The sequence below is a fragment of the Schistocerca gregaria genome, chromosome 2 (assembly GCF_023897955.1).
Source record: "Schistocerca gregaria isolate iqSchGreg1 chromosome 2, iqSchGreg1.2, whole genome shotgun sequence".
Lineage (NCBI taxonomy): Eukaryota > Metazoa > Arthropoda > Insecta > Orthoptera > Acrididae > Schistocerca > Schistocerca gregaria.
In genome coordinates this window covers 334,560,054-334,587,728 of record NC_064921.1, presented here as the reverse complement: position 1 = coordinate 334,587,728, position 27,675 = coordinate 334,560,054, and positions in this window count along the sequence as shown.

Here is a 27,675-nt window from a genome sequence, read left to right as displayed (position 1 = left end):
GCGAGTGATAGACTCAAAATTTGGTGGAATACGTAGATTCATTTAAGGATGTTCTAAGCAGCGTGAAAAGTAACGCATCTGCATATTCGCCCTTGAAGGTGAATTTCTATCAACGGCAACTGTGGAGTTTCCGCAGTACCAAGCTGAGTCGGTCGCTGAGAATGAGAAGGCGGTAAAACCCCGTGTGGAGAAATTGGCAGCGGAAAGGAACAAAGGAGGTGATGGGTGGTACTAACCAATTAAATACAAAATAGGAGACGAAGTACCAGTACGTATGAAACAAAAGTCCAACGAAGTACATGGATAAATAAGAAAGTTGTTTGGGCTGTACTATGGGCCATTTGTAGAAGCAGAACGTCCACAACGTAATGCCTACCGACTCAAATACCCTGCTCCTGCAAAATTACTAGCATTCAGAAATTTGAGAGAATTGAGACTGTATATTGAGAAGGGTACGTAGGTTAAGAAATAAGTGTATATGTGTTTAGATGATAAGATTATTTGGAGGGGTAATTTGCAGTGTTTTATTACAAAATTTATTGTAGCTTGTTTCTTTGCATAAGGTTTTTTGTTTTTCTTCTTTCTTTCTTTTTTTTGCCACAACGTCTGTGAAGTTATAAACATATAGTTTAGACGCACATTTGGGTGCCAGAACGTCGGAGAACTCGATTATTTGATGAACGGTATCAAGTCAAAAATCAGTGCACAGTATGCGTATAAATTAGGTTTTTTTGGGATATATGAGGGATTTATTTATGTGTACGTATTTGTTAGACTTAAGTTTTTGGATGGTTTTATGTTTGTTCTAATTTCCAAATTATATGTTACGGTCACACCAATTTGGGTGCATGGAGGTCGAAGAAATTTGGAAAATGAAAATTACTAATTCTTACCTAGAAAGAAAGATGTATGTTTATCTACTTATCTGCGAATATTTTGGGGGAACAATTTGTTGTTGTATGGAGTAACGATTTGTTCATATTTGTTGGTAGATTTGAGTCTGATGGAGTTATTTAATTTAAAAGAAAATATTAGTTGGTCGATGAAGTCGACTGGGAATCTATCACGAGATGCATGTCTCTATTGGGACTTGTAAAAATCACTGAAGAATTTACGAGCATCATGCATCTTGTACCGATTCCTCTAGGGGAAGTGTTCAGTGCAGATCCTACGTGGTTTCGGAAGTGTTTGTTTTCTGGTATGTACACCCGATTCGAATTTCCACAGATTTGTTCCCACAAAACGATGGTGATGGAATGCAGAGGCATACAGAATTTCGGCGCGGTACTCGGCTCCGAATATGCGGAGCGCCGCTGGAGACTTGATTGTGACGAGAAAGTTTTCTGAAATGGAACTCAATGGCGCTGATATATCAGCGGAATTTCAGTAGACAGTTGACTTTGATAAATCTATAGTTTTATTTGTCATTTAATTAATATGTATCATTTTATAATTTACGTTAGATATAAGTTTCTGGAAATTTAAATCATGCTTCATCAACACCACTACAAATAATTACGCTATTGAATATTTATGTTACTGTATTATGAATTTGTGTTTCGTAAATTTGGGTGCCACTTCATAACATATATGGCACGCCAACGTATCATGAAGCGCAGGTTTGTGAGTTGGCGAGCATTTCACTCTCATTAAGTATGTGGCAAAAAGTGACAACCTTCCAGCAATTGTGAAACGAATCCTGTCGTCCAGGGCCGTGTGCCACAATGAGTGCAGATACACCACGAGCTGGGGAAACTCACAGGCGTCTATTGTGCTGAATGAGGTCAGGGTTATCAGCCCTAAGCGCTGTAGTGTGCGAGTGATACAGACGAGAACCTACGTCTTAGGGTAACCCCGGGGGAGCTTTTTGTGCCAGGAAGGGCGTAGCATTATGAAATATGGCCTACCTAAGATGGGTCATAAGGTGATGCATTTATGAAAACTAATTCTGTAGTAATTTAGAGAAAGAAACCACAGTGTCTTAAACTGCCATCTTTCTTGAAGTTTCATGGTGATCCCAATAAAACTTACATTGAAGTGAAAAAGGAACTGGACATATTAAGACAGCTCGTCCTTGCAAATGATTATGACCCAGAAATAGTTAACTCCGTACATAGCAAAATTAAGAAGATAAAAAAAGCGAGAAACGGCAGGTAAAACCGACATCCGAAAAGGATAATTACGCCAATATGAAGTATATAGGCAAAACATTAGATAAAATCGAACATACATTCCGAAGACACGGGGTTAAAATAGCATTTAGAATATCAGACAATTTAAAAAGACCAGTGCGTCATAACTTGCCACGGAAAAGTAATAAATTTAGTAAATCTGTGGTATACAAAATATCACGTCATAAATGCGAAAGAGGCTATATCGGACAGACAGGATCTTCGATGTAAGGTTTAAACAACACACGTATCTCAGTAATAAGACAGCGCTAGACTTACATGCACAAGAGGAGGCTCATAATATTGGTAACCTCAACGAAGAGCTTCAATTTCAACAAGAAGTTACAAAAAGTAAACGATTAGACATTTTTGACCAACTGGAGATTTATGTTACGATACGCAGAGAACATGAAAACTCTATGACCAAAATGAATTTGCGACAGACGCATACTTCAACATTTACGACGATCTGTTCACCTGAGCGAATCGTTTTTACCACGTATGTGCTTCAGCTGAGGATGGAGCCTTCCGGCGGTCGAGAATTGCACAGTCTAGTGCGGGCCGCAGCAGAAGCCAACAACCTCTAAGGCGGAGGAGCGTGCCATCCACGTGCAGCAGAGCACCACACTCGTCATGCCCGTGTCGTCCCTGCCTTACTAATGGACAACGGCATGGACAGGCAACGGCCGGAAATACAGCGCCATCGGGCGTCAAAAATACACTCGACAAGTGCTACTACTATTTTCATCTATAGCAATGTTTTCTCCTCGTTCTGAAATGTTATTTCACTAATTTAACGATCTGTTCAGTAATTTTAAATTTATATACGTTTGACTTAAATATTAACAGTAAATTTGGCATATTTTAGACGTTTGAAAAATAAAGACTATCTCATAGAGGACGCGAGCATCTAGTGTAAAGAGGGTGAACAATATCTAAATATTTTTATATCTGTATAAAACCGGTGTTTTACATTTTATAGCTAGTTTGACAACGCATGAACCTGTGTTCAGTGTATGCCGCCTGTAAGTGTGAACTATATGTATTTCGCATAAAAATGGTTCAAATGGCGCTGACCACTATGGGACTTAACTTCTGAGGTCATCAGTCCCCTAAAACTTAGAACTACTTAAACCTAACTAACCTAAGGACATCACACACATCCATGTCCGAGGCAGGAATCGAACCTGCGACCGTAGAGGTCGCGCGGCTCCCAACTGTAGCGCCTAGAACCACTCGGCCACCACGGCCGGCAATTTCGCATAAATCCAGTTACAATACTAATAAGCCTGGTTAAATATTGCACTTATTTTTAGGTTTTAATATATTTTTTATTGTTTTAGAATCTGAAGATGCGTACAGGCGTTCATATAAGTCAACAGGGACAACTGAAAAGGTGTGCCCCGACCGGACTTGAACCCGGGATCTCCTGCTTACATGGCAGTCGCTCTACCCACTTTTTTTGTGTTCTGCATTGTTCATTTCGTTTAGTCTGGGCGGACGTCACATGACATCTGTTCAAGCTCCTCCACTCAGTTTTTTTTTTAATTAAAGAGGACAGTCGCCCCTCTGACCGAACACACTGAGCTACCGTGCCAGCGATCCATCTGAACCGCCGAATACACAGAGGATAACGCGACTGTTCCCGCGAGAGTTCGGGCACTGTTTGTGCATCCGCACAGAAGAAAATGGTCAAATGGCCGCTGAGCCTTAATATATATATATATATATATATATATATATATATATATATATGAAGATGGTATCTGTTCTTTCGGAGATGTCCGAAAGAACAGATACCATCTTTATATATGTTTATGATAAGGACCTGAGGTACGCTTTCTACTGCCCCACCAACGAGGCTGATTGTTAGATGGACGTTGGTGCATGTGGACTCTCTGCAGTACTTCTCTCCAACACATTCCAAACTTGCTCGCTGGGACATAACATGGGGGAACGTAGGGCCTGTCCATTCATCGAACGTCCTCGCCTTCCAAGAGGTCCTGCACGTGTGCAGCTCCATAATTTTCATTGACATCCACGAGAACGTACCCCTGAAACAATGAACATGGGGAAGGAGTACAGTGTCAAAATAACGTTGACTGTTGAGTGTGCCATGTTCAAACATCTGGAGGTCAGTGAACCCATACAACGTTAAGATTCCTGTCATCGTAGCACCTGAACCACTAAAGCGATCAAGCTAGACAATGTTTCTGGGTATATTTTGTGCTCCCACTCCTCGTGATATGAGCATTGGAGAAAATAATTTCTTTGGTGGTCCGAGTGTTGTGGATTTGGGAGGCTTAACGCTGCGTGGGCGTAGTGACCTCCAGATCTTTGAACACAGTACGCTCACCTGCTGTGATACTGTACTCATTCCACCTGTGCGTCATTTCAGGGGTGCATTCGGCCCTGACTTGATATTTACGGATGACTAGACCGCGTCGAACAGAGCAGGTGCATGAGCTCTTCGAGAGGATATTCAGCGAATCGACTACCATCAGGCAGTTGTCAACCGCAGTAGGGCAAGAATAGAACATTATCCCACAGTAAGAAATGCTTACCAATCTAGCAGCCACCATGGGAGCACGTTACAGAACATTCACGGAAGCCCATGGTGACCACACACCCCGTTACCAGTCTTCATAAACCATGGTGACTTCAGTGTAGTCATCTTTTTAAGAACACTGTCACTTCAGTTCGTCTCATTGCGTATTTTTTTGTAATTATCTTTTGTACTGTACTGTACTATATTACAGCAGTTCTTTCTGTGTATGATCCAAGTTTCATGGAACTACGAGTATGTGAGTTGGCAGTGACACAACTTGTGGCAGTTACTTTCCCCCGAAAGTTTTGCACATTTGTGTGTTAGGTTGTATTTCAGTAAAACTTTCATTCACTGTTTTACCTTCTTTGTGTGTTCTAGTGGCCAGGTGAATTTTTGGGTTTAGCAAATAATTTTGTGAACTTTTTTTTGGTATTGCCATTAGTTGTGGTTTACTAGTATTAACAACAATAGTTACTTTCTTTGTAGAGAGAGAATGTCAAGAGCACTATTGTTAGTTCTCTAAGGCTATAGATACTGTAATAAGGAATAGCTGAGTAGGCAGTACAGTTGAAGTGGAAGGAAAACATAGGTCTAAAGAAGGTAACTGCGATGAAACCATGGGTAAGAGAGGAAATACTTCAAAAACTCAGGAACACAGGAATCAAAGTCGCTCAGGAATTAAATAAATAAGAAGTGCTGGGAAGCTAAGAAGAAATGACTGCAGGAAAATGTGAAGACATCGAAAAAGGAATGATTGTCGGAAGGATAGACTCAGCATACAAGAAAGTCAAAACAACCTTCGGTGACATTAAAAGCAAGGGTGATAACATTAAGAGTGCAACGGGAATTCCACTGTTAAATGCAGAGGATAGAGGTACAAAGAATACATTGAAAGTTTCTATGAAGGGGACGATTGGTCTGATGTTATAGAAGAAGAAACAGGAGTTGATTTAGAAGAGATAGGGGAGCCGGTATTAGAATCAGAATTTAAGACCTTTGGAGGCAGAGAGACAGGTAACATTCCATCACAATTTCTAACGACTATTCGCGATGGTGTGTAGAATGTAGCAATCTGGCGACATACCCCCATCTGATTTTCGGAAATGAATCATCCATACAATTTCGAAGACGGCAAGAGCTGACAAGGGCGAGAATTATAGCACAATCAGCATAACAGCTCATGCACCCGAGTTGCATAAAAGTATAATATATTGAAGAATGGAAAATAAAATTGAGGATGGGCTAGATGACGATCCATTTAGCTTCAGGAAAAGTAAAGGCACGAGAGAGGCAATTCTGACGTTACGATTAATATTGGAAGCAAGACTAAAGAAAAATAAAGACACGTTCGTAGGATCTGTTGTGATGGAAAAAGTGTTCCACGATGTAAAATGGTGCAAGGTGTTAGAAATTCTGAAACAGTGTGGGTAAGCTATAGGGAGAGACGGGTCATATACAATATGTACAACAACCATGAGTGAATAGTAACAGTGGTCGACCAAGAACGAAATGCTCATATTAAAAAGGGTGTAAGACGAGGATGTAGCCTTTCTCCCCTGCTGTTCAACAAAGCAACGATGGAAATAAAAGAAAAGTTAGCTGCAGAGTGAAAATATCATTCTGGAAACATCCCCCAGGCTGTGGCTAAGCCATGTCTCCGCAATATCCTTTCTTTCAGGAGTGCTAGTTCTGCAAGGTTCGCAGAAGAGCTTCTGTAAAGTTTGGAAGGTAGGAGACGGATACTGGCAGAAGTAAAGCTGTGAGTACCGGACGTGAGTCGTGCTTCGGTAGCTCAGTTGGTGGAGCACTTGCCCGCGAAAGGCAAAGGTCCCGAGTTCGAGTCTCGGTCGGGCACACAGTTTTAATCTGCCAGGAAGTTTCATATCAGCGCACACTGCGCTGCAGAGTGAAAATCTCATTCTGGGATCAATGATACGATTCGCTGATGACATTCGTATCCTGAGTGAAAGTGGAGAAGAATTACATCATCTGCTGAACGTAATGGACAGTCTAATGAGTACACAGTTTGGACTGAGAGTTAATCGACGAAAGATGAAGGTAATGAGAAGTAGTAGAAATGAGAACAGCGAGAAACTTATCAGGGTTGATGGTCACGAAGTAGATGAAGTTAAGGAATTCTGCTACCTAGGCAGTAAAATAATCAATGACGGACGGAGCAAGGAGGACATCAAAAGGAGAGTACCTATGGCAAAAAAAAACGGCCTTAATTTAAGGAAGAAATTTCTGATAATGTACGTCTGGAGTAGAGAATTGTATGGTAGTGAAACATGGATTGTGGAAAACCGGAATAGAACAGAATCGATGCATTTGAGATGTGGTGCTATAGACGAATGTTGAAAATGAGGTGGACTGATAAGTTAAGGAATGAGAAAGTTTTCCGCAGAATCGGAGAGGAAAGGAAGCTGTGGAAAACACTGATAAGGAGAAGGGACAGGATGATAGGACATCTGGTAAGACATGAGGGAATGACTTCCATGGTACTAGAGGGAGCCGCAAAGGGCAAAAACAGTAGAGAAAGACAGAGACTGGAATACATCCAGTAAATAATTGAGGTCGTAGGTTGCAGCACTGGAGAGGAATAACTGGCGGGTCGTATCAAACCAGCCAGAAGAGTGATGGCCACAAAAAAAGCACATGTGGGGGAGTGGCCTTACACTCAAACGTAAGAGTATTCCATTGGATTCCATAGATGTGTCACGGGGCTGCACTGAACAGACATTTAGATGTTGCGCAGGGGCAGCTGAATTTAGTGAAACTTAACGTCTAATTGTTGTTCTTTGTAGATCCCCTAACTCTAACATTAGAGCATTTCTGCTCAAGCTAGAGAGGGTTCCTGATTCACTTTATAGGAAGTACCAGAAGGTAGTTGTATGTGGTGACTTATATAATTACTTAGTATATGTTGGTGGATCTCCTAAATTCATACAATCTTATTCAGACTGTGTTTCTTCCAGCTAGGGTGCTAGGGAAAGCACAGACATAGACAATCTTTTTATTCGTTCTTCATTAGTAGATGGGCATTCTGTTAGTAAAAGGGTGAATGGCCTTTCAGGTCATGATGCACAAGTTTTAACAATAAAAGGATTTTGTACTCAAGCAAATGTCACGTATAATTACAGACTTTGTAGGACAGTTAATCCAACAGTAACAGACAGTTTTTTAACTTCGTCAAGGAACAATAGCGGCAGGATGTTTATAGCGCCGATAACATAGATAATAAATATAATGCCTTCCTTAACATATTTCTCATGCTCTTTGAGAGTTGCTTTCCAATACAACGTTCTAAACGGGATACTGGCAGTAGAAGGCGGCCTGGGTGGCTGACTAGTGGAATAACGATATAATGTACAACAAACGGGTAATTACATCAAAATGTTGGAAATAGTCACCATCAAGCTACAGTGGCCCATTACAAACAGTATTCTAAGGTGCTTAAAAATGTTATAAGGAAGGTAAAGAGTATGGTACGCAATAGGATAGCTAATTCTCACGACAAAATTAAAACCATATGTCAGTTGTGATGGAAGACTGTGGTCAGCAGCACAAGGTAGGCGATATAAAGTCAGTTCATAGTAAAAGTATTTCTGTTACTGATAAATCAGATACATACACAGCATTTAACATCCATTTTCTGACCACTGCTGGTGAAGTAAATAAAAAAATTAATTTATATAAGGTATCATATAACTATCTTGGGAAATGCCTTTCCGAGATTGATGTCTGAAAAAGACTAAGGCCTCTCATGGATATAATGGAGTGCATAGCAGAATATTGAAGTATTGTGCTGCACATAGAACTGTATTTATCCATATTTGTAACTTTTCCTTTAGGATTTGTCAGTTTCCCGAAAGATTAAATTATACAGTAGTAAAGCCGTTTTATAAAAAGGGAGAAAGGGATAACGTATTCCAGTTTAGACCTATTTCTGTGCCAACAGTGTTTGCTAAAGTTGTTTAGAAGACTTTGTATGTAAGGATAATTGATCATTTTATATCACACGGTTTGCTATGAAATGTACAGTTCCGCTTTAGAAGTCGTTTAACAGCTGAAAATGCTATATTCTCTTTTCTCTGTCAGCTACTGGATGGGTTAAACCAAAGGTTTCGGACGCTTGGCATATTTTTTTGACTTAACTAAGACGTTTGATTGTGTTGATCACAAAATATTTTTACAGGAGCTGGTCCATTACGGAATACGGGGAGTAGCTCACAATTGGTTCACCTCTTACTTTAGCAACAGACAGCTAAAAGTCACTATTCACAATGTTGAGAATGGCTGTAATGTGGGGTCCGAGCTAGTAAACTGTTGTGGAGAGCCCTCGTTCAGGGTCTTCTTCAAAGACTTAATGCTGCCTGCCACTTTTACTATTCGAACGGTCTCTGAAGTAAGTGATCATTTGACGCGAAAATTAGTGTACTTAGCTTATTTTCATTCACTTATTTCGTATGGTTTTATGTTTTGGGGTAACTCTTCCCATTCTAAAAGTATATTACTGGCTCAGATACTGGCAGTTTGGTCAATAGGTGGTGTAAGTTCACGAACCTCTTGCAAACTCCTGTTCAGGAATCTGGGTATTTTGGCATTGCCCTCCTTACTGTCATTTCTTTTTAACAATGTTAGCTTATTCCCAAAAAATACGCAGCATTCACTCAGTTAATGCTCGGTAGTAATCAAAACTGCATTTGGATCGGACTTCCTTCACTCTTGTGCAGAATGGTGTGCGGTATACAGCTGCATCCATTTTCAATAAGCTATCACAAGAATTCAAAAATCTTAGCAGTAATCCACGTGCTTTCAAATAGGATCTGAAGAATTTCCTCATGGGTCACTCCACATATTCTGTCGTGGAGATCCTTAAAAATTGAAAGTCATTCTTGTTGTATTGTTGATTGAGTTTACTTAAACTTATGGTTGGCTTTTTTCGGGATCATAAAAATTTTATTTTTATCTGTTATTAATTTTATTTTGTAATTTCATGTACCGACGCGTTCCATGACCTTGGAGATTTGCTCCTCAATTGGGTCCTACGAAACTTGACGTTTAAATAAAAAATTAAAATGTGACAGAATGGAGAAAAGGACACATGGTGACAATGTGTTTTTATTCTTTGTTTGCATTCACTTACGAGGTGCCGGGGTTAGCAGTGTATTTAACACTAAATTCTTCTATAATCTTCATATGGAAATTATGCTCTAAGCTCCCCCTTTTCTAATCCCCACTTTTGCTGTTGCACATTGATTAAGAAGAAACGCGAACTGACCCTAATCGAACCTGCAAGTGGAGTAGAAAAGAGTTTGGCACCTGCAATTATCTAATTTGATAGAAATTAGTTTGATAAATAAGTTTCATTAACGTGGTGGTACATGAAATCGTTGTTCTACCGATCTACAGAATGAAAGTTCTGTCCAAAATAACAATTTGATTTATTATGACTAAACTCAAAGTAATAAACACAACACATGAAACATTTACAATACATGAAATTGGATACTCAAATAAATGCTGTGAAAGTGAAGTTGTCCGTAAACTACCATGCGACGTTTATGACCAAGTGGTATGTGGAGCCAATTCCTTGCAACTCCAATCTTAAGAGAAACACCCAGCCAACCCAACATTAATTGCTGTTACAGTAGTGAGAACTCTGACAATGAACATCCTAGACAGAAACACGTAAGAAAAGACGGGAACAGGCGCCCGCTGCTGAGCTCTGATCATCACACAGCAAAATTCCCTTATCTGCCGGATCTGCGGACATACATTACCAAGCTGTCTTCTGAACTGCAAGCGATGGCTGGCTGCTTCGACGTCCAGTCGTGGTGATGATAATGTCACGACTATAGTCCGAAACTAATTATCCTGGTGTGCTTGTTCCAGACTAAAGACTTCCTATCAATACAAATGCGACTCTGAGGGAACGTAGAAGGCTCGCCACACAATGGCTGACCGTACAGCGATTGATTTTAACAAGCGAAGTCACACAGTAACTCCGATACAGTCAACTTTAGCCAAAACTGCTCAAGACGGACAACACAGACCGCTTGTACGCAGAACGCTCAATTGCCAACTGTATTCGGAAAGTTATTATGAAGTCGAAACTTCAGCAACCTCTTCAAACGGTTACAATTAAATGAAAGTATATTAGACAGCCAACGGAAGGCAGCTGTCCAGACCAACGAGAGCTCAGTCTTGTAACCAACTCCGACCAAAAGGTGAGATTCAACTCCCTCAAGAGCACCCGTACAAGCCGAACACTGAACATTCCCGCCCCCATGACAGTGGCCGTGGTTAAACGTGCCAATCGACAACTCGAAAACCGGCGGAAAATTCCACTCTGTTGCCGAAGCACTACTATTCCACCAGTGGAGATACTTTGAGCCAATTAACCGACATTGCTACGTCACAGAGCTATCCCTGAGCAAGCCAATCACAGTTATGATTTTGTAGAAAACGCGAGAATTTGCCCGCCAAGACTGCCTGGGAATACAAGACATTCCCACGCCTCACTGGTAGCCCGTCAGACAGTGTTTTCACTAAGTTTCTGCAAAGTAACGGATGTTCTAGCCCCAGCCGCTCCTTCAGGCCCCTGTGGGCGTGTCGCACCTGCCCTTATGACAATGTCGGTGTCTGGACAGCATCCACTCGATTCCCTCACAACCGTCGGCATAACCCTTTCAAGATCAGCAGAACTCGCCTGTCACCAGACCACCAGGGTGACGAGAGACGCTGTGTGGGAAGTCCGCATGCAATCAGAGAGGAAAATATTCATAGCTTCTGAGTTATCAGTACTAGCCTTGAAATGACCATACTCGGCTATACCTCTCCAAATCGAATTACTCAGAGTAAGATAGAAATGCCACCTCTCACACTCACCAACACCGTGACGTCCCTTTCGAAATACAAATGTGTTCGTCGAATGATGAACACATTGAATGTTTTCCCCTTCGACCACCTGCCTACGCCCTGAAAGAGTCATAAGTTGATTTCTTCACAGATGAGGTGACAGGGAGTGCATGTTCTCGTTGCAGCTCCAGAACTCTATGACGTGGTGTGATGAGGAGGGGGGGGGGGGGCGTGACGGGTCCCGCAACCGGTGGCTGGCTTGCGAATGACGGCGGTATGTCACCTGCGAGACAGCGGCTCATCTGTCTGGAAGCGGGACCGGCAAAAAGGACGAGTCTGCGGCTGGCAGCTGAAAAATTGCGCGCCGGATGCGGCGACCGCGCTGCGGCCCACTAATCCCCCCCCCCCCCCCTCCGCCCCTGCCACCGTGCCGCCCTAACCCTTCTGGCCGTCGTTCCGACGCCTGACGGATGGCACCTGTCGGCGAGCGCACCGTAGGCTGCCCAGCACACGTACTGGCTCCCACTCCTCTCCCCGTGTCATCTCATTTAGCCCGCATTACTCTCGCGCTGATCGACAAATATGTCTTGGGCTACGCACCGTAATAACGGACCCATCGTCTCCGACATTTTTCCCCTCCTTCACCGACCTCTCGTAGAGGTGATACCTGCTCGATCATCAGCTTTATCGGTGATAGAAGATCTATAATAAAAGGAAACAGCAGTTTTATCCATAGACTACCTGTCGGTAATAGAAACGTATCCACTTCTACATCTATATCCATACTCCGCAAGCCTCCGTGGCGGAGGGTACCTTGAGTACCTCTATCGGTTCTCCCTTCTATTCCAGTCTCGTATTATTCGTGGAAATAAGGATTGTCGGTATGCCTCTGTGTGGGCTCCAATCTCTCAGATTTTATCTTCATGGTCTCTTCGCGAGTTATACGTAGGTGGGAGCAATATACTGCTTGACTCTTCGGTGAAGGTATGTTCTCGAAACTTTAACAAAAGCCAGTACCGAGCTACTGAGCGTCTCTCCTGCAGAGTCTTCAACTGGAGTTTATCTATCACCTCCGTAACGCTTTCGCGTTAACTAAATGATACTCTAACGAAGTGCGCTGCTCTCCGTTGGATCTTCTCTATCTCTTCTATCAAACCTATCTGGTACGGATCCCACACTGCTGAGCAATAATCAAGCAGTGGTCGAACAAGCGTACTGTAACCCACTTCCTTTGTTTTTGGATTGCATTTCCATAGGATTCTTCCAATGAATCTCAGTCTGGCATCTGCTTTACCGACGATCAACTTTATATGATCATTCCATTTTAAATCACTCCTAATGCGTACTCCAAGATGGAATTAACTGCTTCCAGTTGCTGACCTGCTACATTGTAGCAAAAGGATATGGGATCTTTCTTTCTATGTATTCGCAGCACATTAAACTTGTCTAAATCGAGATTCAGTTGTTGCCATTCCCTGCACCATGCGTCAATTCGCTGTAGATCCTCCTGCTTTTCAGTACAATTTTTCATTGTTATAACCTTTCGATATACCACAGCATCATCCGCAAAAAGCCTCAGTGAACTTCTGATGTCATCCACAAGATCATTTATGTATTTTCTGAATAGCAACGGTCCTACGACACTTCCCTGCTGCACACCTAAAATCGCACTTACTTCGGAAGACTTCTCTCCATTGAGAATGACATGCTGCGTTCTGTTATCTAGGAACTCTTCAATCCATTCACGCAATTGGTCTGATAGTCCATATGCTCTTACTTTGTTCATTAAAAGGCTTTGGGGACCTGTATCGAACGCCTTGCGGAAGTCAATAAAGACGGCATCTACCTGGGAACCCGTGTATATGGCCGTCTGAGTCTCGTGGACGAATAGCGCGAGCTTAGGTTCACACGATCGTCTTTTTCGAAACCCATGCTGATTCCTACAGACTAGATTTCTAGTTTCCAGTATCCTAGCGATTGCGAGAATACTGGAATTGTCCTCTCTATGAACAAGCTCAATGGCTAATATTTTCTTATAATCTTTTCACTTTCATGAAAAAACTCTCCATTAGTAGACAATTAACTTTAAAGGAAATAGCTTCAGGGATAATGTTCTAAGCAATTATTGAATCACTTCCTGCCCTTCTTCGGACTTTGATTGGTCTTCATTTTTTTTCTTTCGAAGGTTATCTGCTAATTCCCCACAGGGCTTCTTCTTTCACTCCATCATCTTAAGTGTAGAGAGTTCATGATGTTTATGTCAAATAATCGTCAGAGAAACTCCCGTAATTCCTTTTTCCACTATTTCTTTAGAATCTTTTTAGGTACTTGGGGATACCTGTTTTGTATTTCAGCAACTTGAGGTATTAATTTCTTCTTGACGATATTTATCAAATTATATAATGGGATGTGAAGCTGCAGAAGTCTCCCGACCATCAAGAATATTTTTGGTTTCTGTCATTCCCCGGCCTTCATTACTTAATTTTCTTGACTGGCCTTTTTTTTCCATTGTAGCGTACTGAATGATTTCATTTTAATGGTGGCATGGCAGTAACATGAAAGTAATGAAAACAATGTAACAGTACCATGTGTTAGGTGAATATAACTTATCTATTACCTGTCATGGACCATATTCTAAAATATTTGTATAGTAGCCGTCATATTAGTGGCGCAAAATTATGTGGCTCTATGTCACGTGTGACATTTTACAAACTTTTAATTTATGATTTGGTGATTGTTAAGAAAGCTGCCCGAGCAACCAGCGTTCTCCAACTTTTGAATATATTTTATATCCCGCCGGCCGCGGTGGTCGTGCGATTCTAGGCGCTGCAGTCCGGAACCGCGGGACTGCTACGGTCGCAGGTTCGAATTCTGCCTCGGGCATGGATGTATGTGATGTCCTTAGGTTAGTTAGGTTTATGTAGTTCTAAGTTCTAGGGGACTGATAACCTCAGATGTTAAGTCCCATAGTGCTCAGAGCCATTTGAACCATTTCTTATAGCCCTCGAAAAACCCTGGCCTAGATAAAAACTCAAACGTCTGTTTTCTCAGAATCAAATAGAGAGACTTTGAAATTTGTTGAGACTCGTGCCCATCTTTAGATTTGGAAGGAATTATTTGAGTTCTTCCATTATAGTAATAGTATGCAAGGTGAAATACTCTCTTGAACCTCTCGCTGTAATAGGCTTCAAGTAAATCTAATCCAAAGTTAAATGTAGCAACAGGACTGAATAATAAGCACCAACGATTGAAACTGGAGCAGACATTTGTGGGGAGAGTTAATTTCCATTATTATAACACACGTGAAATAAGTATTGTATTCTTTCGTATAATTTTGTTCCTTGCAGAGTCACTAGAAATTATATTTCAGACTTTCAGAAATTACTGTCGTGCTCTTCTAAGGAAGTCTCGCAATATTCTCGCTGTTGTTTCCACAACCTCCTTCTGAAACTGGAAGCTTAAAAATAGAAAACCGAAGTGACAAAAAGGCCAGGACTCCTGCTCACTAACAAGATGTGTTAACCACTACGCCACCCTGGAGCAGTCGCTTTGTCCAACTGAACAGAGCACCATAGTACACCTCTCAATGCGATGCAAATTCCCATTCGCGTCTCAGCCCAATAGGCATTCCACCTTAAACTTGAACGATAAACTGAAACCATATACACTGAAGCGCCAAAGAAACTGGTATAGGCAAGCACATTACACAAAACAACAAGTGTCCGGCGCAGCCGTTACATCCCTTACTGCTGCTACAATGGACATTGTCAAGATTGAAGTGAGCTTGAACGTGGTGTTACAGTTGGCGTATGAGACACAGCGTTGAAGTGGGGACTTTAGCGTACGACCATTCCACAAGTGTAACGTGAATATCAGGTATCCGGTAAAACATCAAATCTCCGACATCACTGCGACCGGAAAAAGATTCCGCAAGAACGCTGTCAACGACGGCTGAAGAGAATCGTTCAAAGTGACAGAAGAGGAAGCCAATTGCTTCAGATTTCAATGATGGGCTATTAACAAGTGTCAGCTTGCGAACCATTTAACGAAACGTCTTCGATATGAGCTTTCGGAGTCAACCACATGAATCCACGAACCCTTCATGTTATCAGGTTATTGTTCAAACCAGAGTCAACCTCATGAATCCACGAACCCTTCATGTTGTCAGTTATTGTTCACACCTGTGGAGGCTCTGTAATGGTGTGGGGAGAGTGCAGTTAGAGAGATATGAGTCCCCCTGATACTTCTAGATACGACTCTGAAAGATGACACTGCGTAAGCATCCTGTCTCATCGTCTGCATCAATTCATGTCAATTGTCCATTCAAACGGACTTGGACAATTCCAGCATGACAATGGGACACTCTACAGGTCCCGAATTGCTACAGAGTGACTCTAGGAACGCTCTTCTGAGATTAAACACTTCCGCTGGCCACCAGACTCCCTATACACGAAAACTGTTGAGCATATTTTGGATGCCTTGCAATATGCTGTTCAGAAGAGATCTCCCCCACAGACAACTGACGATCGTAGGTTGTGTTCAAAATTGCCACCGGTAGCAGCAACACAAGCTTCCACTCAAATATGGAACGACTGCTGCGCACTTGGAAGCATTTCTGGGAGATGTCCGAGCAGGGTATAATAATATGTTGTTTGATATCATAGAATGTGGTCAGTATGTCCTTGCAGACAGCGTGTTTTGGATTTCCGCACAGAAAAAAATCTACAGACTTCAAATCATGGGATCGAGCCGGGCCAGGTACAGGTCGCCTATGTGTTATCCTATGATTTGGAAGCGGTTCATGAAGACGAACTGTAATATTTCATGCACTGTGGACTGGATGGGCAAAATGTTGGTACCACAGGTTCCTCCTAGTCTGCAGGAGAACGTCTTCTAGCATTCGTGAATACTGGTCTGAAATATTTGTGCGCGTTCAGTTTTCCTTCTATGAAACACGAGCCTATGACCTGATGATAAACTATCCCATACCACACGGTGACATTCTATGGTCTGTGACGTTCCGCCTGATAAAGCCAACGTGCTTCAAGCAGTTACGTTAAAGTGGTAGCGGAACACCTGGACAACGTAACGAAGGAAACAAGCGACGGCAGAAAAAGGGAACATTAATGTTCTTGGTGTTGCTGCAGTTGATCCGCACGTTAGCTCCTACGAAATTTCATTTCCCCTGCTTGCAGTCTGCTCCAGTCCCTTTCTGTCATTGTCCATGTTTCTCCATCATAGGTGACAACAGGGAAGTAATAATTCTTACACATTAGGAGTTTTGCTTTTTCTGAAACTTCCTTATTACAAATCAGATGTTTTATTGTTTGGTAGAAATTGCCTCAATTCTGTAAACTGTTATTAATTTCATTAGTTATTCTCCCATCACTAGATATTTGACACCCTAAATAAGTGAAACTTTCTACCACTTCGAGGAGTTCTCCATTCAAGGTAATATTTCCATTGATCCCTTTCTCTCTCCCAAATACCATTACTTCACTCTTATATGTAAACCACCTAATTACGTGTGTTCTCACACACAAGATTCTACTGTCAGAGCCGAAAAAGGGAAGACCTACCATGATTGACAGCGACTAGACTATGTAATACAGTTTATTGGAGGTGTTCTATGGTAGGAGCGTAGAAATGAGAAAATTGACACAAATGAGAAGAGAGGGGTAAACAAATTATCTGGAAGGCAGATGACTAATTATTTTCATTTACTATTTGACCTGGTCTTAATGAATATGAAGATATTTATAAATGACTTCCGTAAATATGATTTCTCATGTACTTTTCCATGATTAACTGCTGTTCAGGGTGTGCTTTATATCCCCTGCGGTAACAGTTGCGTAACACGTGTTCCCTGTGCACTGACAAGAAGGCCGAAACAATACAAATGTTCATCTGTCCGACATGCTGTTTACAGAGCGTCAGCCTGTGGTCAGTATATTTGTCAAACGTCAGCACTGGATAAAATTAGTGCCTCTGTTTTGTCAACGTCCACCCTTGTACATAAATGCTTCACATCTGTGTGTGTGTGTGTGTGTGTGTGTGTGTGTGTGTGTGTGTGTGTGTGTGTTCAGCACATGTGTCCGCGTGTGTGTTCGTCTACATGTGTAAGACATCGTGGATTGATTTTATCTTTATCTTTATTATAAAACTGCTTTTATTATAAATGGGGGGAAAGTCGACAGTAGTTCTGAATGTATGTTATGCTGAGTTGATTTTCTGAACTATGCAATTTCACTTGCCTGAAGCTGATGCACAAATGAAAGAAAATATGAACGTTCTTGTGAATAAATCAGTATTTCCTTATAAAATAGATCGTGTAGAGAGATCGTCATTACTGATGTGATACGTGATACCATTCAAATTTGCATGTGTTGGTTTCCTTGTTAATCTGACCTTATTTTAAAAAGACAAAGATTTTATATGTAAAAATCCTTTTGCATTGTAGTCTAATTAGAATTACAATCAGTATACTATTATTTCTGTTACCATAGTTAATTCCTCATTAAGAGGAGAGCTAAAACACAGTCAATGTACATGGAATTTTTTCTGCCTTCTCTTCTCTTTCTTCCCAAAATCCTCCCATATATCCACTGTGTTTCTTCTTCCTCCCTTCTAACCACTACTTTCCTGCTTTCTTCTCTTTGGACGTTTGTTGAAATTTCTGTTATCTCATTTCTTTCTCTGTATATTTGCCAGTCTGTCATGTCTTCTGTGGAGATGATCAGTTCTTGGATTCCTTATCTTCTTCTTCCCTTCTAACCACTACTTTCCTGTTTTCTTCTCTTTGGATCATTTTTGATATTTCCGTTATCTCATTTTTTTTCTCTGTATTTTCGCCAGTCTGTCATGTCTTTTGTGGAGATGATCAGTTCTTGGTTTCTTTACCCAGGTGGTTTTCAATGTATTACTCTTCACTATATTAAAAAATCTTTTTGGTCAGACGTTGACAGTTCTATCCCTGTGTCTACCAATGTTTTCCTCACTGTCTCCTTTGATCCTTGTCCTGATCATTTCCTCCAAAACTGAATTAAATTAAGTGCATTCCCGGTTTTATTTCGACTTTTTCGATGATTCTGTGTATTGTGGGTGTATTATTTTCGTGATTCAATTTCCAGATTTTCGAAATAAATCCTTCTTCTCCAGGTGTTCCCTAATGTTTCAATGAGTTTATAAGTTTTACGATTTACTCGTTTACTGAAGGTTTCGATCCAGGTTAGATTCTGGCTTCTCGAACTTGTTTATTACATTTTATTAGTGTGTCGAATAACTGCGCTAGTATTTCACAGTTCTCTATCTGATTTGTCTCTAGTTTTCCGTCTAGTCCTTTGAAGCATAATTTTGGATGCTCATATCTTGTCATACTTTCTGTGACTGTTTTGTAAAAATTTCGCGTGTTGTTGAGGTCCTCTTCTATCTCTTTCAGCCTGTTGTTTTCGTAACTCATTGTTTTCTCTCCGCGCCATTTTCTAAGTGGTATTCTGTATCCTGATGAGTTGATCATATTTTTAAAATATTCTGTGACGGTAAATTTTTTTCCAGGATTGTATTCTGTCTTCTGTGGGTCTGCCCCGTATCATGTTCCATCATTTGTATTTCGTTTTCCTCGGTGGTTGCCCCAATTACATAATTTTTTTCATTTCTTCTGGCAGTTCTGTCCAGTCGATACTGTTGATTTTTCCTCATTTTTTTTGTTATTGCTTCCTTGTTTAATAGTAGGTACGCTGGTCCTCTTCTGTAAGTTCTGTTGATTCACCTGATTTGCCTATTGAGTATTAATTTCACTTTGATTTGGAGTATATGATGCTCAGATTCGAAAATTCATTTTATTGTTATTAAACTCAAAATTTTTCTGTCGTTTTCCATGAATATCTCTGTGTGGTCTACCTAAAATTTTCTTAGTGCGTTGTTGGGGGATTTCCAAGTTCGTAGTTTCTTGCATGGTTTATGGAATGGTGTTGACATAACTTTGAGGTCGAAATTCATGCAGAAGTTTATCATGTTCTCTCCATTCTTGTTTGGCCATCTGCGGACAGTGTGTCTCTCTGTTGCGTCTCTGAATTTTTGTTCCCCGCTTAACTGGGTGTTAGTATCTCTAAGTAAGAATTTTACGTGCTTCGTGGGGATTTTGTTGATTACCTTCCAGATCATCGCACAATTCTTCGACATTTTCTTTTGTACTTACTTGTGTTGGCATATGCATTGTTTAACACGTAGGCTTTGTTTCATATCGTATGGTGATTGCAAATATTTTTACTGATTCTGAAGTGAAACCTATTACAGAGTGCAGTATTTATTTCTGTACGGCCTGGAATGATTATGGCTGGTTTCCCCTTGTGTATTCGGCAGTTTTCGGTGTCAGAGTGGTTCTGATCTAAGAATCGTTTTGTGTTGAATGTATTCATCGCGTCTGTCAGTTTGTTCGAGTAGAGTGTTACCATCTAAAATATTCTTTTTGGGTTGAGAGTTTTTTGATTACCTCCCATTTCTCTCCTCATGACGTGCCTGAACCCATGGAATCGGATGATAAGGTCTATTATCTATCTTACTGACTGAAGGCAACCATTGAGTAATAATAACTATTTTAATCATGAAGAATGTTAATGTATGCCTGGAAAATGTCGTACAAGATAGTTACTCCCATATAGGAGAAATGTGAATAGACCGTGTTAGCTAGCGGTACAGCATAGTTATTGATATCTTTATAAAAGTTCTAAATTTTTATACCAGATAAAGGTTTGAAATTGGTTTTCTTTGTAATGATATAATATAGGAAACAAACAGCAGAAAAGAATGGAAGTATTGGAACCCAACTTTATGTAATTTAGGTAAGCCACATAATGTACGAGCTACATGATTCATATTAATTAGTACACTACTGGCCAATAAAACTGCTACACCACGAACATGACGTGCTACAGACGCGAAATTTAACCGACAGGAAGAATATGCTGTGATATGCAAATGATTAGTTTTTCAGAGCATTCACACAGGGTTGGCGCCGGCTGCGACACCTACAACGTGCTGACATGAGGAAAGTTTCCAACTGATTTTTCATACTCAAACAGCAGTTGACCGGCGTTGCCTGCTCAAAGATTATTGTAATACTTAGTGTAAGGAGGAGAAATGCGTACCATCTCGTTTCCGACTTTGATAAGGGTCGGATTCTAGCCTATCGCGACTGAGGTTTATCATATCGCGACATTGATGCTCGCGTAGTTCGAGATCCAATGAGTGTTAGCAGAATATGGAATCGCTGGGTTCAGAAGGGTAATAGGGAACGCCGTGCTGGATCCCAAAGGCCTTGTATAACTAGCAGTCGAGATGACAGGAATCTTATCCGCATGGCTGTAACGGATCCTGCAGCCACGTCTCGATCCCTGAGTCAACAGATGGGGAAGTTTGCAAAACAACAACCATCTGTGCACTAACAGTTCGACGGCGTTTGCAGCAACATGGACTATCAGCTCGGAGACCATGGCTGCGGTTACCTTTGACGCCATATCACAGACAGGAGCGCCTATGATGGTGTACTCCGGGACAAACCTGGGTACACGAATGGCAAAACATTTTTCTGATGAATCCAGGCTCTGTTTACAGTATCATGATGGTCGCATCCCTGTGTGGCGACATCACGGGAAAAAAATTTGGAACCGTGTATTCGTCATCGCCATTCTGGCGTATCACCAGGCGTGATGGTATGGGGGTCTCGTTCTCCTCATGTTCGCATTGACGGCACTTTGAACAGTGGACGGTACATTTTAGATGTGTTACGACCCGTGGCTCTACCTGTCATTCGATCCCTGCGAAACCCTACATTTCAGCAGGATAATGCACGACCGCATGTTGCAGGTCGTGTACGGGCCTTTCTGGATACAGAAAATGTTAGACTGCTACCCTGGCCAGCACATTCTCCAGATCTCTCACCAATTGAAAACTTCTGGTCAATGTTGTCCGAACTACTGACTCGTCACAATACGCCAGTCACTACTCTTGATGAAGTGTGGTAACGTGTTGAAGCTGGACGCGCAGCTGCACCTCTACACGCCTTCCAAGCTCTGATTGACTCAATGCTCAGGCGTAACAAGGTGGTCATTAAGCCAGAGGTGGTGGTTCTGAGTACTGATTACTCAGGATCTATGCACCCAAATTGCGTGAAAATGTAATCACATGTCAGTTCTAGTACAATATGTTTGTCCAATGAATACCTGTTTATCATCTGCATTTCTTCTTGGTGCAGCAATTTTAATCGTCAGTAGTGTGTCTGATGGTGAGACATGCAGTGCTTTTACGTGATTTCACGGTTGGTTTTTATTTTAATATAATTATCATGTTCTGTCAAGCACATACGGATAATTGAGCTACCTCTTTTCTTATTTTGTTGTTTATTTTGCTATTCAATATTAAATACTTGGCAACATCACGACCTTCCACTGTAGGCCTGTGGCCCACTTAAATTTAATAATAATAATTATTATTACTGTATTAATAGATATACTAACGAACATTTTTCTCGCAGTAACCTTAGTCGTCCTCTAAACATTAAGTTCCTATAGAATGGAAGTAATGGATTACTAACACAAAAGCACGACAGTAGTACAGAAAGTACCTGTAGAAGAAGCTAACTCTTCTGAGAGAGTGAGATAAAATTATAAAAAGGATTTGAAGAAAAAATTAAAAATAAACTTAGATAAGGAAGAGAAGAAATGGCAGTGTGCTAACCTGCCAGATACAGTGATTTATTGCTGTAACAAAGGAATACATTTGGAACATTCCGACGGTAACAAGGTATTCTCTGTTTTCTGTTGCGTGCAGCGAAGTTTATAACGAGACGCAGTCAACTATGTACTTCGTTCCGCATGTATGTAGACGACGGAAAAAAAACTGCAAGCCATAACATCGATGTACTCTTCATACTGGTAGTAACTAGTAAGTGAGTAAGATAATACTAACTTCATATTGTACACTTTGCTGCAGTTTGGGAGCCATGGGTTATTAGGGTAGTGCGTTACATGAGAGCGTAGTGTCTGATGAGAGAGCAGACGTATTGCGAGAAACAGCTATTGAGAAATAATTCATTCTCATGCACGGAAAATTTGTGCTGGATGATGTGAACAGAGGCCCTGTCGCATTGCTACACAGCATAAATATTGGGGAACGAACATCGTACCATGAGGCGGACCTGATTAGTCAAAATAGTCACATAATATTTGACAATTATGTGACCTTGCAGAGTAACCAAGTGGCCAACGGAAAACCGCGATATAACTGCCAAAACATCAACGAACACCCGTCATTTCTTGGGATGTAAGCTCGGTCAGAAGTTGGAAACAGTCTGAAGCAAGATCCATCCGACCAAACGGCATTACATAGCTCCATCGTCAAGGTGTTTTGGCTTTGGCATAATGATTTCGTGTCACGGGCATTTGCATCACTGATACGTGGTTTTGGAATTCAAGCTCCCCATGTAATTCTTAGCAAGGCTTGGGAAACAGCGATAGGGTTAATAAAGAGTAAATAGAGCAAACGCATAGTTGTGACGACCACGGCGGACAGAGCCATCACACCGACGTCATCTCAGACGCCGTCGCAATCTGTTCCACCACGCTACCGTGGCGCGGGGCGCCGACGGCGGAGGGAGCGCGCCGCGGGCGGAGGGTGTTTAAATCGGCCGCCGCCGCGACCGAACCCAGTTCCCCCTGAACAGCCATAGCGTACGGATCTCTGTGCCGGTGCGTTCACAGGAGCTCAGTCCGTCATTTCACCTGATGACGGCGACATGTTTGATCGCCGAAATATTGTGCCCGTTGGACACTATAGACCGGCAGTACACCCGTGGATATTTTGATTATCAAATACGCCGGGAGAAACTCAAGAATCACATTATTCCCGTCACTGGATACGCCCTCACACTACCCAGGTCGACAGCCATTGTCTGCTGCATTCCTTGGGATTGGGCAGCACGTCAGCAGCGTTTCCACTTCTGCAAGCAATTCTACACATCACTGTTACGTCTTCAAGTCCACACTTCTATCATCACTTGCACTAACCCAATGTAGACTTTTAGGAAATTATTTCATTTAGTGGTCGCCCACCTCAATTATCTTCTCTCCATCTGCAGAAAACGTTTTCTATTCTGGAAGATACTAAGCTGAGATATGGTGGAATGCCTTGGCATTCCTGTATCAAGCGGTTGTAGTATCGTCCAAGACGCTCCAGGTCGACTCGCCCCTTCATGCTGCTTTGGGATCCAACTTCTTTAAGCCTTGACGGTCATTACCCGTTTCGCGTTATCGCATAATAAGGGTGAGAGTGTCACGGATGTGATACGTGAGTTGAGGCGTCAGTCACGGTGCGGCGAGATCTATTTACGAAATTTCAATCACCAATTTTCTCTTCCGAATTCAAAAATATTTTGTTGACACCCACATACGTAGGGAGAAATGATCATCGTAATGAAATAAGAGATATCAGAGCTCGAACGGAAAGATTTGGTGTTCCTTTTTCCCACGCACCATTCGAGAGTGGAATTGTAGAGAAGTAGTATGAAAGTGGTTTGATGAACTCTCTGCCATGTAGATGTAGATGTGCCCACACTGTGGCAGGCATTGCTACCATTCATCTGTCTTTTGACTGTATAGATACGTAGCATACGGACCATGGCCAGTCAGTTAATGTTTCAATCCATTCGACGCGTTAAGGCATCACACTTGTAGTCTCTCCTTGATGTAAGGGAGAAATCTCTACTTCATGCTTTTGTGCCTGATGTGTCCCCTTCATTCTGCCACATTTTTAATACTCGACATTTTATTAACTTCTTCGAACTGGCCTCATTTCCAAACACCATTCGTACTTTCATTTGATTGCCTTTCCTTAACCAGTAGAAGACTCCTCTTTTCCTACCTTATAAGTCCAGGGGGCGTATTCCTAGAGTTGCTAACAAAGCTTCATTCGTGGTAATTCAGCAGGCGCCCGTTATTATTAGTAGCTCTCCTCCTTGAACTCTTCTCTCTAACGAGGCTGGCTTCGTTAGCTGCAATCTATGAACCCAAACGCAAGCACCGTATCCTACGACTGATGCGAATATAGATTGGGGGTACTCTCTTATTGTTTTCAAGCTAAGCAGAAATCGCCTGTTTGAAATGTTTGTAATTTTATTCACCAAGTTTGTACCTTTTCTGCCAGCTTCCTCTATGTTATGTGAAAAGTTGCCACGTTTCTCCAGACATACCCCTAGTTATCTCGTTACTGCGCTTCTCGTAAACGTTACATAATTTAATTTTGTTTTGGCGTTTCTTACTAGGTTCCCTTTCAGCAGGAGATACGTTGTTTTGTGACAGTTTAACACTTCGACACCAGCCCTCAAGTTCATGGAACGCCACATTACATTTGTCTTCTATAATTCTCGTGGAGTCACCACTTACACCGCATAGAAGGTCATCTGCGAATACTAGGAGTTCGCTTGCATTACTACTGTTATGTAACTTACGTAGTGCGGGCTCCAGTGCTACACCTCAAGATTCTGGACCACACAATGAACCCTCTGGACAGCATTTTGGTATTGTTTTCGTTATTTTCATTCCTGGGCATGTCGAAGAAGAATACTGCCCGTGTTAATAGTATCTCAGCCAGTTGTGCAGCGCTTCTGGACACCCCAGATCCCTAACGTGACAAAATAAACACGACCACCGTAGGTTATTGAAAGCGCCAACAATATCGATCATCACTGCTAGAGCATACATACAATGAGTATCTGTCGCTAGCAAAATGGCCTTATTAATTGCATCTTCAGCTGATTTGCCACTTCTAAACCCGTACACGTCCCGTGTAGCGGTCTGTCTTCTTGTAATCTTTTGCATAATAGTTTTTCAAATGTCTTTCCGAGAACGTTCAAAACACAAATTGGTCCGTAGCATTTTGTTATCAGTGGATTCTTATCTTGCCGTTTACTAATTATTGCCACTTCATTGTTCCTCCACGGTTAAGTAACTCTTCATTGTTAGAGACACTCGTTGTACAGTTAGCGCAAATAACTATCTAACTGCTCACGTAGAAATTGTATTACTTCGGCAGGGATCCTGTCCGGTCCTGGAGATGTTTTTCATTTTGAGTCTAAAAATTATTTGCCTAATTTCTTCCTGTGCGAAGCAGTGCCAAGTTTATTGTTAATATACTCTCCTGGAAATGGAAAAAAGAACACATTGACACCGGTGTGTCAGACCCACCATAATTGCTCCGGACACTGCGAGAGAGCTGTACAAGCAATGATCACACGCACGGCACAGCGGACACACCAGGAACCGCGGTGTTGGCCGTCGAATGGCGCTAGCTGCGCAGCATTTGTGCACCGCCGCCGTCAGTGTCAGCCAGTTTTCCGTGGCATACGGAGCTCCATCGCAGTCTTTAACACTGGTAGCATGCCGCGACAGCGTGGACGTGAACCGTATGTGCAGTTGACGGATTTTGAGCGAGGGCGTATAGTGGGCATGTGGGAGGCCGGGTGACGTACCGCCGAATTGCTCAACACGTGGGGTGTGAGGTCTCCACAGAACATCGATGTTGTTGCCAGTGGTCGGCGGAAGGTGCACGTGCCCGTCGACCTGGGACTGGACCGCAGCGACGCACGGATGCACGCCAAGACCGTAGGATCCTACGCAGTGCCGTAGGGGACCGCACCGCCACTTCCCAGCAAATTAGGGACACTGTTGCTCCTGGGGTATCGGCGAGGACCATTCGCAACCTTCTCCATGAAGCTGGGCTACGGTCCCGCACACCGTTAGGCCGTCTTCCGCTCACGCCCCAACATCGTGCAGCCCGCCTCCAGTGGTGTCGCGACAGGCGTGAATGGAGGGACGAATGGAGACGTGTCGTCTTCAGCGATGAGAGTCGCTTCTGCCTTGGTGCCAATGATGGTCGTATGCGTGTTTGGCGCCGTGCAGGTGAGCGCCACAATCAGGACTGCATACGACCGAGGCACACAGGGCCAACACCCGGCATCATGGTGTGGGGAGCGATCTCCTACACTGGCCGTACACCTGTGGTGATCGTCGAGGGGACACTGAATAGTGCACGGTACATCCAAACCGTCATCGAACCCATCGTTCTACCAATCCTAGACCGGCAAGGGATCTTGCTGTTCCAACAGGACAATGCACGTCCGCATGTATCCCGTGCCACCCAACGTGTTCTGAAAGGTGTAAGTCAACTACCCGGCCAGCAAGATCTCCGGATCTGTCCCCCATTGAGCATGTTTGGGACTGGATGAAGCGTCGTCTCACGCGGTCTGCACGTCCAGCACGAACGCTGGTCCAACTGAGGCGCCAGGTGGAAATGGCGTGGCAAGCCGTTCCACAGGACTACATTCAGCATCTCTACGATCGTCTCCATGGGAGAATAGCAACGTGCATTGCTGCGAAAGGTGGATATACACTGTACTAGTGCCGACATTGTGCATGCTCTGTTGCCTGTGTCTATGTGCCTGTGGTTCTGTCAGTGTGATCGTGTGATGTATCTGACCCCATGAATGTGTCAATAAAGTTTCCCCTTCCTGGGACAATGAATTCACGGTGTTCTTATTTCAATTTCCAGGAGTGTAGTCTCTTCACAAGATTTTTTCGTAACTTACACTGATCATCTGTCTTGCCTTCTTCTCCATCGTCAGGATGCGGTGTTCCCATTAGCAGGGCGGCTCACTGTTTGCAACTTTCTGTTGCGTTCCTATCCTTCCGTTTGAGCCTGACTGAGACTATTGGTGATTGTATTTTCAAGTAGACTTTTATATATGGTACACCCGAGCGATCGGTTTCTAAGTTAGCTTCCACGAATTGCTTCCATCGTTCCAGTTTTGTTTTCCATAAATCTTCCTTAGAACGTTGTTTAACATACCTTCGGACTCTTTCTTCTTGGATCTTGTTGCTCTGGTATAGCGTCCTGGCTCTTCTCGTTTCACATCTTAATTTCTGTAGCGCCTCGGTCCAGATGCACTATGCATAGCCACTGCTTCAACATCTGTATTATCTCTCAGCGATGAACCTCCCGGGCACTGACATACCCTTCTTAATTCTGCCTGTGAACATCCATGAT